Below are 15,614 nucleotides of genomic sequence, written 5' to 3' on the forward strand. Positions count from 1 at the left end.
TGCAGTATGTTGTGTTTATAATAGGCAAGAAGGAAATGAAACCTTGGCAGACTTGAAGATAAAAATGTACATAATCATAATTAAAATGTGTTCAATTGTAAATAATGTGTGGGGTCGATGAAATTGAAAACATGCTACAGTAGTTGCCTTACAATCGTGAACTCACGATATATATAAGTCAATATAACTCAACCATTTTTGCTTGTAGCCAATCATAATTGCATTTCAAGATCATTCTCCAGTGATGAGCAGTGTGTTAGTATCAGAAAATCCGACCTGAATTTTAAAGCCTTATCACATATGAACTGTAGTGTTGCTGACGACCTAATTATGAAATGATACCGTGCAAATACAGGGGAATGATCAGCAGCTTGACAATACACAACATGTGTTCTGTTTGGCACCAATAAACTCCAGTGTCATGACAACCTGTCAATACTGGTGTATGTGTGTGCATGCTTGTGTGATTTCTGCATCAGCTGTACAGATGTGGAAGCAGTACGTTCACATATGACCCTCCAAACATACTGAACAATCCACCGTGTCTGCTCCTGCAAGTCAGGAGTAATGATGTGTGTGTGTGTGTGTGTGTGTGTGTGTGTGTGTGTGTGTGTGTGTGTGTGTGTGTGTGTGTGTGTGTGTGTGTGTGTGTGTGTGTGTGTGTGTGTGTGTGTGTGTGTGGCAGTCAGCTGGAGAATAGTAATGTGTTATCCTAGTTTTTCCCCATGTGCTATATATAGCAGCTAGTCCACAGCCACACTCCCACATCCATGTTCATGTTGGAGTTCTGCTACGTGTGTGTGTGTGTGTGTGTGTGTGTGCGCGCAGCACTGTGGCTGCTCTGTGTGTGTCTATATCTCTATCCACCAGCTCTCTGTCTTTATCTTTCTTTTCGCTGCAGGCCATTCAGCAGCACTCAAACACACATACACACACACACACACACACACACACACACACACACACACAACCTCAGGCTAGTTTCTCTCTAATGAGCGTCCATTGTTTAATCAATCAGTCGACTGTGTCTCTTGTTCTGTTGCTCGCTGTATCTCTTGTGCTCTGTCTTCTTCTCACTGTCATTCATGCTGTTCTTTTCCCCATAACATTGACTGATACACACACACACACACACACACACACACACACACACACACACACACACACACACACAATCTCTCCCCCTCTCTCTTGGACATTGTGATATCATGATATTGTGTGTTGCGGTCAATGTGGAAGAGCTCCAACAGTGCTGTGTAGGGAGTAGACCGACTCAAAGAGTCAAAAAGCCAAACTGAAGCTGATACATTGCTGACCAGTCAAATATTGGTGGAGGTCTTGTGTATTTGTGTGTGTGTGTGTGTGTGTGTGCGCGCGCGTGCGTGCGTGTGTGTGTGTGTTTTTAGATGGCAAGGCTACGGTAAATTTTACTGCAGAGAGAGGCAGAGATTGGAGGCCATAGTGTCGCTGCACACTGTGTTCACCCTCTTTCTCTCTGCTGCTGCTGCTTCAGTTGTTCTGCTTTCAGTCATATTTATTTAGAGGGCCACCAACTCAGTTTTTAATAGCACAGCAATCCCTGGCTTCATGTTTACCTTGAATAAAAATGAATTTGTAAAAAAGAGAGCACTGGTATTGGACTGATACTTGGTGTCAGGACCCTGTTTTGAGGTGTTGGAATCAGTATTGTGAGATTTTAATGGATTTAAAAGGAAAAATTCAATTAAGAAATAGTAAACTATGAAAATCAGTTACCTGGAAGAGTTGGCTTGTCTGTGCACTGTGGTTAAAGCCAGTGTCTGTTGGATTTGAAAATTTCCAACTTTGGAACCCCAAAGTGGAAGTACGAAAATAGGCACAGGCAGACAGCTAAACAAGCCACTGCACGCCACTCTAAACTACTGAAGGGCCAGTCCCACCTTCATGTGTAGTCTGCATCAGCAGAAAGCAAGTATTTCATAGTTTAAGTTTAAGTCTATAATGCAAGTTCACACATTATCTGCTGTACTGTAGGCTGAGATTTTGGAACATTACTGATGGTTTGGTTCATGTGCGTTATCTTCAGTCCACAGGACCATCTGAAACTAAGGCAATCAGAACTTCACTTAAATGTATACACCCTGTACCTATAACCATGTGCATGAAGCCATATAGACCACTAGCTGTCTGGAGGAAACCAAGTTTGTCTCTGAGCTTTTGGCTGCTGTGTGTTTTAACACACGCTACTTAGGTATTTTGTAAAATTAGTTATGACTGACAGTCAGACAAATGATCTCATGATCAATGATATCAGGCTACAACAAGTTTTATTTGCTAGATTTCAGGGTTAGGGAAAAATATCAATGTTGCTCATGTCCTTAAGCATCCACAGATGGATACTTTGAAAAACTGATGTACTGTTAACGATGGTGGCAGCATCATTTCAGCCCACTATATATAATATCACATGAAAAAAACACATTAAAACTTTTAAAATATGAAATTTGTCCGCCTCCTGAATATTTCGACAAGTAATTCTTGCTGATTAACTACCCATTCTCTAACTCAAAATCACTCTTCATACCATTAAAGCAAAACTTTGAATGTTTCATGGTCAGCCAATTCTTGTTTTAAAGGGGGCCTCTTCAAAGGCTGGGGGCTTATCAGCTCCACAGCAAACGTCTAAGTGGAATGTTTAAGTGCTAATCCACAAGTAGGACTAATAGCCTAAGTGGCTAGGCTGGCAGTAATAGCTGCATATGTTTCAGTTTAAAATTACCCGTTAAAATGGTTCATTTCTTTATCTTATTCTCCTGCACTTCTCTTTTTCTTCAACACTGCCTCCTTTCTCTACCCTCATTATTCATCAGCCTTTTCTCCCATGTGCTGTATTCCTTTCTCTCTCTGTCTCTCTAATTCTGTCATCTTCAAAAAAGATAAAACATCCCATATTTTATATCTGAAGATATATTAAGTGATTGTAATCAATGTGTCTTGAATAAGAAACCAGTAAAGCAGGGGTTTTGTTTTTTTTTTTACTTTTAAAAAGGGGTTTGAGACAACATCCATTTAAAAACTGGAGAAAATCTCCCAATTGAGGCAGATGTGAGGAGGTGGAGTGGGTGGACCTAAAGGACAGAGCGTGATATTAGCTTGGGCAGAATGCTGTAGACTGAGCCCTGGCACTTTTAGAGCCCAGTGAGAATTGATTAGCTCACCATCTACCTCAATGAATATAGACACAGGAGAAAAAATTAGTGGAATAGGAAGGTAGACTTTGTACTCCTCAGTTACCTACTGTACAGAGGCTTTTTTTCTTCTTTAAAGCACTTGGTTGGATCCTGAAGGCAGTTTGCAGTAAGAATAAAATTGGTCTCCAGATTATTCAGCTGAAATTTATACCCCAGCAGTATTGGCTTTCCCGTGGTGCAAAAACCTTGCCAAGTCCCTGCAATGGATAGGACAGGATAAATAAAATTACAAGCTGTAGCCAGTGCAATACCTGCATAAACTCCCTTTTCTTACTAGAATATAAATTATTTGAATTTGTGTCCCTTCAGACACAGATTGACATCCACAGCTGTAAGCCATGCAGCTGCAGAGAGATACCGATACTGTGCCTGTGTCACCATCGCCCATCATCCTTCCCTTCACGCTCCCAGAGGGACAACCAACACAGTAATAATTCATGCAAATGTGATATTTCCGTTCACTTCATGCAGTATTCATTATTTTGACTGTCAAGGTATCAATTAGTGGAAGCAGTCGTTGGTGCTGTCTTAAGAGGATCACAAGATTCTGCAAATGAGCCGATCATAAAGTAATTAGTGGTGATTAATAAGCACAAATCACCTCTGACCTCTCATCAGATCCGTCCAGGTATTAGCTGTAATTATCCTATAACGCACAAAGGAAGCTGTAGAGTTATTTCAAAGACATAATTATCTTTAGATGGTGAGATTACATCAGAGATTTGAGATGGATAAACTGTATATTGCATGCCCATTATAGTGACCTATTGGTGCATTAACACTTAAAAGTGATTTTACATATAAAATCTAATCTGTCGTCAAAAACTATTTAAAAAAAAAAAAAAAAAGCCAACTTGTGTTCTTTAGACATTGAAATATAAATGTTCAACATTTAGAACATTTCAACATTAAAGGGGACATGTATGCACATTTCCGGGTCTATATATTTTATCAATGGCTCTGCTGGAATATCTTTGCATGATTTAGAATTTTAAAAAAAACAACTCCTTATTTAACTCATACTGACCCTTTATGCAGCCACTAAGGTCAGCCTCTGTCTGAAACAGGCTGTTTAGCTCCTGTCTCTTTAAGGCCGTCTTCCTGATAAGCCAACTCTGTTCTGATTGGCCAGCTCTCGGAAGCTGTCCCTTGGCAGATATCCACTGGCTCTGAAGGCTACGTTAACAGACCATGCAATAAACTATAGTAGTAGTATTTCACTACTTTTACTCATTCTTTACTCGAAATGTCAACTTATCAATTACATTTGTACTTGTTTGAGCCATAATCAGATCTGAAATATGAGAGTTGACAACACAAACAACGCATGGTAAAATCTTAGCGTTACCCTTAGCAACCAAGGCTATGGAATGGATGGTCATTTATGGGCATGTGCAACAAGCTGGAAAAAAAATGTTGCAAACAAAACATTCAGAGTAGGTTGAAGCCCTGGCTTTTGACTTGCAGGGAGCATTTCTATATATGTTAACCTCAAGTTTTGGAACTTTCACCATGTTTAACATAGATAGCCAACATCGTAACAATATATAAATAACAGAAAACCAGAAAAAGCATAATGTCCCCCTTAAAAAGTCAATTGTTCCAACAAACCAAACTAGTTACTTGTTCAAACACAAGTGAGTGCCTTTGCAAATGTGTTATGAGGATGTAAATGCCCTCAACACACTTGCTGAATGAATGGATCCTGATCTACTGTCCACTCCAAAGCAAAACAATGCAAATCATGATGAAGTAACCGCTTCAATCACTTCAGTCACTCCCTGCATTCTTTCTACATGTGCAGGTGTCACATCCATCAACATTAATCCTGGTCTGTGGTTCCTTGAAAAGAAGCAGAAGCTGTAACAGTTACATGCCATGGCTTATGAGGGACCACATATGAAACTGTTTTGATAGTGATAAAGTACACATAAATGATAATCAAGCTCAACTACATGCTGAAAAATCCAGCAGGGCATCATTTACAGATATGAGGTTCTTTTAAATTTGATTACTTGAACTTTACATTAAAAGAAGTCTTTTACATGAACTTTAAGAAGTAACGGTCTGAAAAGCAGTGCTTCACTACTTTGTTTGAAAGACTCAGCTCTGTTGCACCTGTAACCACACCCAGCAGTGATGTCACAGTGTCCTGACACACCCTGGAGTACACTTCTACATCACAAGTTAAACCACTACAGGTTAGCAAAAACATAGTTTTCAGAAGTGAAAGCTGAAAGACAATGTCATATTCTAAGTTGGAGTGAACATCTTAGAGTAAGTTACCTGCAACAGAAGTGAAAATTCTAAGTTGGACAAACTCTAAAAACGTAGAAATAAGTTGAAATCCTGTTTTCTTGTAGACAAACAATGTTTCTGTTTCTCACCAGAATACATTTTCTTTCTCATAAAACATTTGCAAAGCTGATATTATCTAGAATTTTGAAACCTGCATTGTCTACATCTGTTGTCCAACCCCTGTACAAGTGAACTAGTTTGTTTGTGCATGTGCGTCCTCAGACACATACAACAGCATGCGTACAAAACATATAAAACTGGGATCTACTCATAAAAACATTATTCCATAGCGCTACTGTTGGTCACTAACTTCACATTGTTTGACTTTGTCTTTATTTTACTGAAATTTTCATATTTATAGTTTCAACTTTGCACATAACATCTCACTGCAGCTCATGTCAGCATGACATCTCCTCGAGAGTTCTTTGCAGGTGGTGACAGTTGCCATGGAGGCAGTCTACTTTAGGGACACTTGTCATGGAGACAGGTTGAGTTGATGTCAGTCTACATTGAGACTGCTTATTAGACAAGAGATCAGTCAGCTAACTTTTTTCAAAGTTTTGTATTTGCAAGCAGATCTCACTCATGTCGTCATCCAGCAGCACATGCAGGACAGACTGTGGACATCGCTGACGTCTTCTTGACAGTTTAACACTTTACTGTAGTTTCTCATGAGAAGTGTGTTCCTCTGGCAGCAGTCATCTTCTAAGGGCAAGTCCCTGATTTTGTGAATGAGATCAAAGATGATGATTGAGCTTCATGAGCGCTGGAGAAAGTTTAAGAGAAAACTTTGGCAAAGGAAAGGCTGACTTTGTTTGCCATGAAGGATTTTAAGAAAGTCCCTCTGCATGTTGACTTCTTAACTACCGTATCATCATCTCACAATCCCAAACGACAGCTCTGAATCTCCAGATTCTGACAGCGTTAGAGAACAAATATATAATCCACAGGGATTGAGGAAATGTGTTGAAATGCTTCAAATCCAGTGTTCTTTCAACTTTTTCTTTTTCTTTTTTTGTGTAGCTTTTATGATACTATGAGAGTCAGAAGTGGGTCCAGAAAACAATTTTAATTGGCTCTCCAGCAGGTGGAGATAAGTAAAGGCCTCTCCCATGAGGAGTGTGTTTGTGTGTGTGTGTGTGTGTGTGTGTGTGTGTGTGTGTTGGGGGTGATGAGAGCTGAAGCAGGAGACAAAAGGCGAAGAGGGAGAATTCATTAAATCTCCTGTCCTGTCTGTCCTGTATAAATGCTGTGTTTAATGAGCCACTCTCATTAGCACTTTAGTTTTTTCAAGCTTTCACCAAGTGAGCCAACACACTCATTGACAACTACTACTACTGGTGCACACACACACACACACACACACACACACACACACACACACACACACACACACACACACACAGCTTCTCTCAGACTAAAATCTTGTTAAGCCTGTCTTTTTTTTCAAAATCTATTCAGGAAATTGTTTCATGCCGGTGAGTGACCCTCCATGAGCTTTTTAGCTGGCTCTCATCTGATTCCTCCTGCCCACATCCTCTTCTTCTCGCCTCTGTTTTCTCTCATCTTCTCCTCTTTCATCTCCACTCTATTGTCTTCTCCACCCGCACCAGCCACTGCAGCTTCCCCCACCTCATCCTCTCCTTTCTTCATGAAGATTAAGGTGAAGCGGATCACGGGGAGGGAGGCGTTCTGATCCGTACACAATAACGCGTGAGCGAGAGGAGCAGAGTTAAGAAGGGAGGAAGATCGATGGAGGAGAATGGGAAGAGGAGAAAGGTTAACAGGGAAAAAGAGGAGAGGTAAAGATAAGGAGAGGACAGGGGGTTGGCGAGATCATGACAGGAAGTGAAAATGGTGATGAATAAAATGAAGAAACCGAAGTCAATGTGTTAAACATCTCAGCCAGCTCCATCAGTGGGTACGATGTGATTGTTGGTGGGTCAGTTTGCGTTGCATTCATCACTTATTCATTAGGTTTTAATGGGCTTTTGGATGAAGATTGTGCATATGCAGTACAGTATGTTGTAAATGCATTGGTGAAGTGTTGCACTGTTAACGCTGAGCTTGTGTTCTTGAACTTTTTTTCTTTGTGAAAATTCCCTCAGTAAGATCAGAAAAGTCAAAAATATAACTGAATACATCAATAAATGATACTGTTAGATAAATAATTAAAATGGGTTGTAAAAAAAAAAGGATATATACTTTTTCTTTAACCCTCAATCAGTTGGTAAAAAAAAGAAAAAGCCAACCACCCACCCTGGACCACTTCCTGCCCTGGACAATAAAGGACGCACCCATCTAATTATCATATAAGCATAATGAAAATTGGAGATAGATGTGATGAGGAAAATGGGAATGGGATGAGGATGTTGCTTGGGGAAGATAGTGAATAAATAAATAAATAAATGATTGAATGTGTGCCAAGGCAAGCAAAAAAAAGAAAAAACTAAAGGAGGCAAATAAAGTTTTTATATCTTTTATCAACAGATTGGAGGTAAAATGAAATGTGTAAAGCTTTTTCATTTTACACTCCATTTGAATTATTTAATAGTATTATTTATGAGTACTGTAAGTTTTTGACTTGTCTGATAACTTTTATTACCTTTTCTCATTTTTGGGGCTCCATACATTTTTGATTACTTTTTAATTGAGGAAAAAAAAAATCATCTCTGAAAAAATCTTATGAGGATTTTTCACTACTGACTATTTTTTTTTCCCATGGCAGTGTCATAATAGAAATTGTGAGTTTAAAAGATGAAGATACATTGCACACCAAAACACATCCAATATCTGTTTATTTATGTTTTCAAGTACAATTAGCACAGATGAAGTATTATCAGGAGACTTATTACATGCCTTCAACATGATATGAGAGCTAATTTGCTGCAGAATGTGAGGGCACTTTATAAATTACATACATGGCATGTTTAATGACTACAAATCAGTGAATGTCCCCAGGTAGTTTTAGCGCTCCTGCGGTAGTGTGTTGTCCTGAGTGTGTGTTTGTGAAGCTTGTGTGTGTGTGCGTGTGACGTAGCCACCTGGTGTCAGCAGTTCAGTCTGGGGCATTCCTGTAATCACAGCATCCCAAACATATATTTTATGTACACATGTATCGCTAAGCGATGTCAACCCTGATAGCAAGTGCATCCCTCAGCCTCTAGAACTTGGTCACCAAGGTTACCGTTTCCCTGGTAACCAAGGAGCAGGATGCTGTAGCCAATGTGCTAGATGGGTAGAGAAGTGAAGTTAGAATCAGGCAGTGAGGTGAGGAGGCAAATGAGGGAGTTACTGATGAAGAGAAGTTAGGGTGAGGAGGGAATTTAACAGGGCAGAGAGATAGAAAATAAATGCAGAGAGCTGACTGGAAGAGGGGAAGAAGAGGTAGAGTTAGGAAGACAGAAGAGATAAAAGACATTAAGCAAAGAGTGAGGGAGCAAACAAGGAGCTGAAGGAAGTGTAGGAGGAGATAGAATAGAATAGGAGTTTGAGAGGAGGCAAGAGGTCCGACACTGAGAGAAAGAGGTGCCGGAGGTCAGAAACGCAGCTCCGACATCTTTCTCATGGCTGCTGTCACTGTGTGGATAAGGAGGATGTAGCAGCTCCATCAGTGAGACTGATAACATGTTTTATCTTTCAGCCTCTGAGTGATAAGTCACTTAGAGTCACTAAAACGTTTCACTTCAGTCTAGCCTAGCATATCTATTTCATGTAATATTTTATGTGATTATTACTCAGATTCCTGCTTTAATCATGTTCAGCGGAAACATTTTTTGCATGTAAGCTGTACAGTAAAGACTCACACATAGCGAACAAATCGCACGACACCCCCACACACACTTCTCACTGCGTTTGTATGCTTATTTGTCGACACTCAAACCCCTTTGGTTAGTTTAGGCAAAAAGAATTTCTTTGCATTCAGATTCCAGGCAATGTGGGACTTATCTGTGATGCAAAAAAAGGACGTATTCAAAGTTGAAAAATGTTAACCTTTACACAAATTCCTCACAATGAAAGTGAAGATCATGATTGTATTATTTCTCCTTTGTATTCCTTTTGTTTTCAAGATTTCAGATACAAACAAAAACAAAGTGCTGCTTGCAAAAACTGCCATATATTGTAGGAGAACGTACACGGTGTTTGCTTGTGAATGTTGATAAAAAATCTTAGTTCAGGTGTCATAACATCTCTCTCAAAATGTGTTTTTATTTTAACAAGTTCACCAAAACTAAACTACATTCATTTCCCAGCAAAGCCCTCACGCTGCTGTAGTAATTATGACAGGAACAAAAGAGGAAATGGGGTTATGTTATGTAGCGACAAAGTCCATGTATGGCGGAGGTCGGGGTGGACAGATGGGTCACCAAAACATTGGACGTTAACACAGAAGAGCACTCAACAAATGATGTTCTGCTGTTAGTGGCATCAGGTCAGAAAACGCTTCTATTTGTCATTCATTTGGACGTATTTTTCATTTCAGTACCTACAGGCTTACTTTACATCTGATTGGATCTGATCCGCTCATTCTACCCATCATAAACTTTCTCTCTTCACTCCCTGCCTCCTGCCAATCATAGCCACATTCAAATAGCTGTTTTTAATGTACTTTTTTGCCTAAATATATGGAGATAAGTGCATTGTATACGACACGCTTAGGCTATTATTAGACTCCAAATCTCTTGTCTTTCCCCACATCTCTCCTGGAGCCTCGTTCACCATCGAGCAGCACAGATGTTTCTGCTTTGGTCATCTCTGCTCCCTGCTCACATCACACAGCTCTCTACATCCTCATTAAATACTTATTTCAATTGAAATTTGTCTCATCTCACTTGTGTGTACGAATACTCTACTGCTCAGTGGCAAGAAAGTCATACAAGACACTTAAAGGTATCTGACATCAATTTACTATATTACTCATAGGAGGAAAAACATTTTTAAGAAGGCTTTCTCACATCACATTAATCACTTTCATCTCTGTCAGTGAGATGAGTCTGTACCGTAACAATATTAGTTATCATACAGCCCTCCCCCTCCTCGCTATCTATCCCACATTAGCGTTACAGAGTACTTCCAGTCAGCTTCTCTCAGGTTTGGAGCAACAATGCAGCAGCCAGTGCGTCACTGTTAAAGCGTCTTGTATGTATGTATGTATGTATGTATGCCTGTCCTGTCCCCTGTTTACTCTGTCAAGGTGCTGTTCTGCACAGAGAGAAGGTGAACATGTGACCAACAAATCCAGCAAGTATGAGACTGACTGCATCCTCAGTGTCTCCCACAACTGTTAATGATGTGGACATGAATAATTTGTGTGCGTGTGTGTGTGTGTGTGTGTGTGTGTGTGTATGTGTGTGTGTGTGTGTGTGTGTGTGTGTGTGTGTGTGTGTGTGTGTGTGTGAAAGTGAGAGAGAAAACTAGCAGTGTGTGTTGTGTTGTCAGCCGGGTGTGTGTTGACTGATGAGGTTACACCCAAAGCATGAATAATGCAGAGTTCTGTAGGAGTGAGAAAGAGAGAGTCAGTGTGTGTGTGTGTGTGTGTGTGTGTGTAAAGAGAGAGAGAGAGAGAGAGGGGTTGATGGGTAATTGGGTGAAAGGAGAACAGAGAGACAGAAACTCCACTTAGAGATTTAATACGGAGTCGAGGTAGAAAGTAAAACACAAATGAAAAAAAAAGCTCAACAGAGTGTACAGTACATCCTTCTCTCCTCAACCGCTTTATCGCTCTCCTCTTCCACTCTTCCTCACTCCAGTTTTTCCCTGCTTCCCTCCTCCTTCCCTCCCTTCCTCCCTCATCTTATCTCCCTTTCCTCGAGCACCTTCTCGCCCTCCTACTGTTTCTCCCTGCCATCAACCCCCATCATCCTCCTCGCCTTCTTACATTCTCGTCTCTCTGAAGGCCGATGAAGCTGGCATGATATCTGAAGAGTCTGTATGTTTCTGATGCCTGTTAGTGGGCTCGCCTTCTGTTTAGAAACAAACTCAGGCACGTTGCCTGCTGTTAACCACTTCCACACTTCCAACTGTCACTGCCACCAGTTAGATCTCCAAAAAACCAAATGGTTGGGAATGTATTTACTTTTCCTAGCATCCTTCAATTCTGACTGCAAAGACGATTGTCCCCTATGATGATGAGCGACCCCAAATTCAAATTTATTTAACTATATGTCAAATTTTCATGTGGTTATAGCCTGCCGTTTTACTCTCATATTGTTAGTGTTTGTTTGTAGGAAAATCATACAAAAAAAATCATACAATCTTTGGTAAAATTGGTGCTGTCTCTGTGTAGATTTCAGCTTATTTATCTCAATGTCCTTGGGTTGGATCAGTGGGGGGAGGGGGGTATTGGCGTGCATCCAGTGTCTGCTTCAATACTACCATTGGAAGGTGCTTTAATTCAGATACATTTTAGATAAATCCCATTTTTTGATAAGGATGGGGATGCTTGTGCCAAGCTGAGCTGTGACCGTGATCATTCGAGGCGTGCTGGCACGGTGCTAGTGTTTTCAACATGGCACAGCACTGTAAAAGAGGCTGTTTACCTTGTTGTAGGTGTGCTGGTTCACACAAGCCACAGTAGAGTCTGTCATCTGCAGCTCACTGTGGCTGTTACTGCTTGTTACTCTTCCTCCCTGCAGTATTTAAACTCATCCTCTGACCCAATAGCACAGAAGATGTCTATATGAAGAAAGATATCATTGCTAACAAGCTAACTCACATACTCTGCATTTACAATGAAAGCTGCTTCACCAACGCAAAACTTTAAATGTGAGGTAGCAAGAAGTATTTGGTTTGCCTTAGCGCCGATACAACTGAAAGTGATCAGTAAACAGTAAGAAGGTTAATACCTGAAGGTACGATTGGGAATGTGAAACTTAACTCCAAGTTTACTGTGTAAATTGGTAAAAGTCTGCAGTAGCAAAACAATTTTAGACCCCATGTCTGTTTGACTCAGTTCTTGCTTTAATTCTGTTAATTACAGTAAATGTATTACATAAAGGAAGCGGACAAGAAACTGGATAGTTAGCATGAGGATATTACGTTACCATGATTGAACAAAGAAAAGAACATCATCTACAAAAGGCAAATCAAAGTGCTTTACATAGAGCATGAAAGGCATTAAAACAGAATATAAAAGCAACACAAGTAAACAGACATATAAAAACAATTAAAAAGTGTTAAATTTGGAAATTAAAAAAAGCTAAAAAGGGAATAAGACAGATAAAACAAGAGAATAAAAGTAATAGTGCAGTGTAAAATATTAACCCTAAATGTGGTTTAATGAAAAAACAACATAAACAACACACATGGACCACAAATCACTAAAACCATGCCAAAAACCCAAACACTTCAAGAGCCCTGCAAAAATATACATATATATTTGGGAGATGTGGAAGAAATAAATATATTCCTTCCACATTTGGCTTACTGGAATGTTTTTATTCTAATCTTGATTTATCTCCTCTGGATCACAGCCACACCTCTCATTACACTCTCATCAAAAATCAAGAACTGTTATTGTTATTTACTTGATGTTATTAATGAATAGACTTAGTTCTCCACACTAGCTTACACATACTGTATGTTCAAATCTTAAACCAAATCTCTATATTTCTTCTCATCCTGTAAGTCGCTACAGTAGGATGCTGATGGTGCAGAGTGTGTAAGTGTGTGTTTGTGAGTATCAGGTTAGTGTCCTGCTAATGGACTGGTAGATGTCTCCAGAGGAAGAGCAGCGGGTGGTCAGCCGTACTAGTCCGCCATTAGTGTTTAGTCACACACACACACTGTGCACACACAAGGTTGAACTCTCTACGGTCAGCTAGTGTTGCAGCTGGGATGTCTTAATCACATCAGGAAGTTAAGATGGTACAGTGAAAAAAGGACGGAGCCAGAGGAGAGTAACAACTGAGGAAAAACAGGCTGGCTGAGTGTGTGCGCATATGTGTCCTGTGTTTGTGTTTGTGTGTGTGTGTGTATGCGTGCTGACTTAACACAGCCGTGAGAGAGATAGTGGGAAACCAGAAGAGCGAGAAAAGAGAAGAGACATTTAAAAGGAATATGTTCTTCTCAGTGTAAGAGGTCTGCTGCTCAGATATCATTACATGCATACTGCTAAAATGGTGTTGCTTAGGGACATATTGACTGGGGTTGCTAGGATACCATTTTAATTGGTTGATGTGTGAAGCTGAGGCAGGGATGTGGGGGGTTTCGGAGGTAGCGGGGCAGCCGGGGAGCGGCTCCTGTGCTTTCCGACACATCAAACCTCTGTTATCGTGGCAGATAAAGACCTGCTGTAGGGGGACAATGTAAGGCTCTGCAGAGACTTGTGAAATAAAAGTTGATACCTCTTGAGCTGTGAAATAAAAGGAAACACCACCACTGATAGCCAGCACAACTTCTTACAGTGTGTGAGACGAATTCAGACTTGCTGTAATATAAACAACTTTTATTGGTTGCCATGGTAAAAAAAAAAGATAAAACCAATATAAAGTAATAAAAATTCTAAAAATAGGTAGCTCAGGAAGCCTCCAGAGAGCTCACCTTGGTAGGCTGAGATGTGGGCGTTATACTGCCTGAAGCTGTTTAAAGACCAGTCGACACGAGGTGCACGAACTGCTCACAGGCTACATGCTGGAAACTACAATCTCTTCTTCTCTTCTCTTCTCTTCTCTCCTCTTCTCTTCTCTTCTCTTCTCTTCTCTTCTCTTCTCTTCTCTTCTCTCTTGCAGTTATGTCATGTTTCATGTCTGTTCTAACTACTAGATTGTAGCGAAACCTTTATAGGCAGGGCTGCCAAGTTTCATGCATTGACCTTGAGACTCATGCAACTGCAAAATGTGCGAAAAGAGGAAACTGAGCGCTTTTTTTTTTTAACGAGTTTTCTCAACGGGTAGGAGCTGTGTGTGGTGATATTTCAAGTGCCCTTGTTTTTGTTAAAGGACATCGGAAGTCACAAGTCTTATCTTAAAACATGAAATTCCAACCTCGGTTAATATCAAGGGCCTGCCATATTTTGTGTTTAAACTGCAAGGATCTACAGTTAAGAGAGATCAAAGCGCAACATAGCCGCTTCACCTGTCTGTTCACCTAGCTGCTCACACTTTTAGAGGGATGGTACCATGATGGAGGGCCTGATTTTTCATTGGAGTTGTTTTTTCCCCTCTCCTCTCCTCTCCTCTCCTCTCCTCTCCTCTCCTCTCCTCTCCTCTCCTCTCCTCTCCTCTCCTCTCCTCTCCTCCTTGTAGTGACTTACTTTCTCTCCTGTGAGACTGATCATCTCTTTCAGTCTAAGCAGGGGGATATAGGGAATTATCTGGATCGATTCCAACACTTACATCCCCTCTACGTCTCCTCTGTCTGACCGATGGGTCAGCTTCCAACACCTTTTTTTCTTTTTTCAAACTGTCCCCTGCTTGACACCCCGGCAGTTGTCCTTACAGGCTGGGAAGGCTGTTGTTATATTGTGTAGACTAAACAACAATCCCAGAAGGAGAGAGCCAGTCACTGTGTCATTATGCAGAACCCTGTTGTTACAGACAGGAGGCTGAAATGTTGATGTGTATCCCTCCAGTTTGTCAGACAGAGTGAAGTCAATGAGATTCCTGCTGTGTCTTTATAAAGTACAACAGGTGGAAAGTTGAATGTGGCGGACACTTTGTAAAAAGGTTTTGCAAATACAAATGGTAACTAATTATTTGTGGACATAATTATTTGCAGGATGGTCCTTTCAAAGCAGCTTGTTCAATAAATATCAATACAGCCTGAGAGAAGGTTCTTTACGTGAGCCACTTGTTTCGATTTTCTTGTTATAGTCATTATCGTTGCCTAATATGACTAGTAGGGGTGTGCCGGAATACAAATACATTATTCGGCAAAGCACAAATAATGGGTTTTTTTACGAATATTTGTTTCATACAAATATTTGAAAAAATATTTGTTAGTTAGAGGTCTGTCTGCAATGAGGCGATGAGTAAAGTTTTAGCTCAGTAGTCAGCGCAGTCGTGTATGATCTGGGAGACTCCAGTTCAAGACCCAGTGTGGGGACCTCCTTCATAAGGTAGTTTATTCATGAACACTTATTATAAC

The 15,614-nt window shown here is 40.4% G+C and overlaps 1 protein-coding gene across 3 annotated transcripts in view; it reads left to right on the forward strand.

The window, feature by feature from the left end:
- necab2 (N-terminal EF-hand calcium binding protein 2) overlaps nucleotides 1–15,614 on the forward strand; it is a 141,246-nt gene that overhangs the window by 46,260 nt on the left and 79,372 nt on the right. The gene's annotated exons all lie outside the window — the stretch shown is intronic.

Source organism: Thunnus thynnus, chromosome 5 (genome assembly GCF_963924715.1).
Source record: "Thunnus thynnus chromosome 5, fThuThy2.1, whole genome shotgun sequence".
NCBI lineage: Eukaryota > Metazoa > Chordata > Actinopteri > Scombriformes > Scombridae > Thunnus > Thunnus thynnus.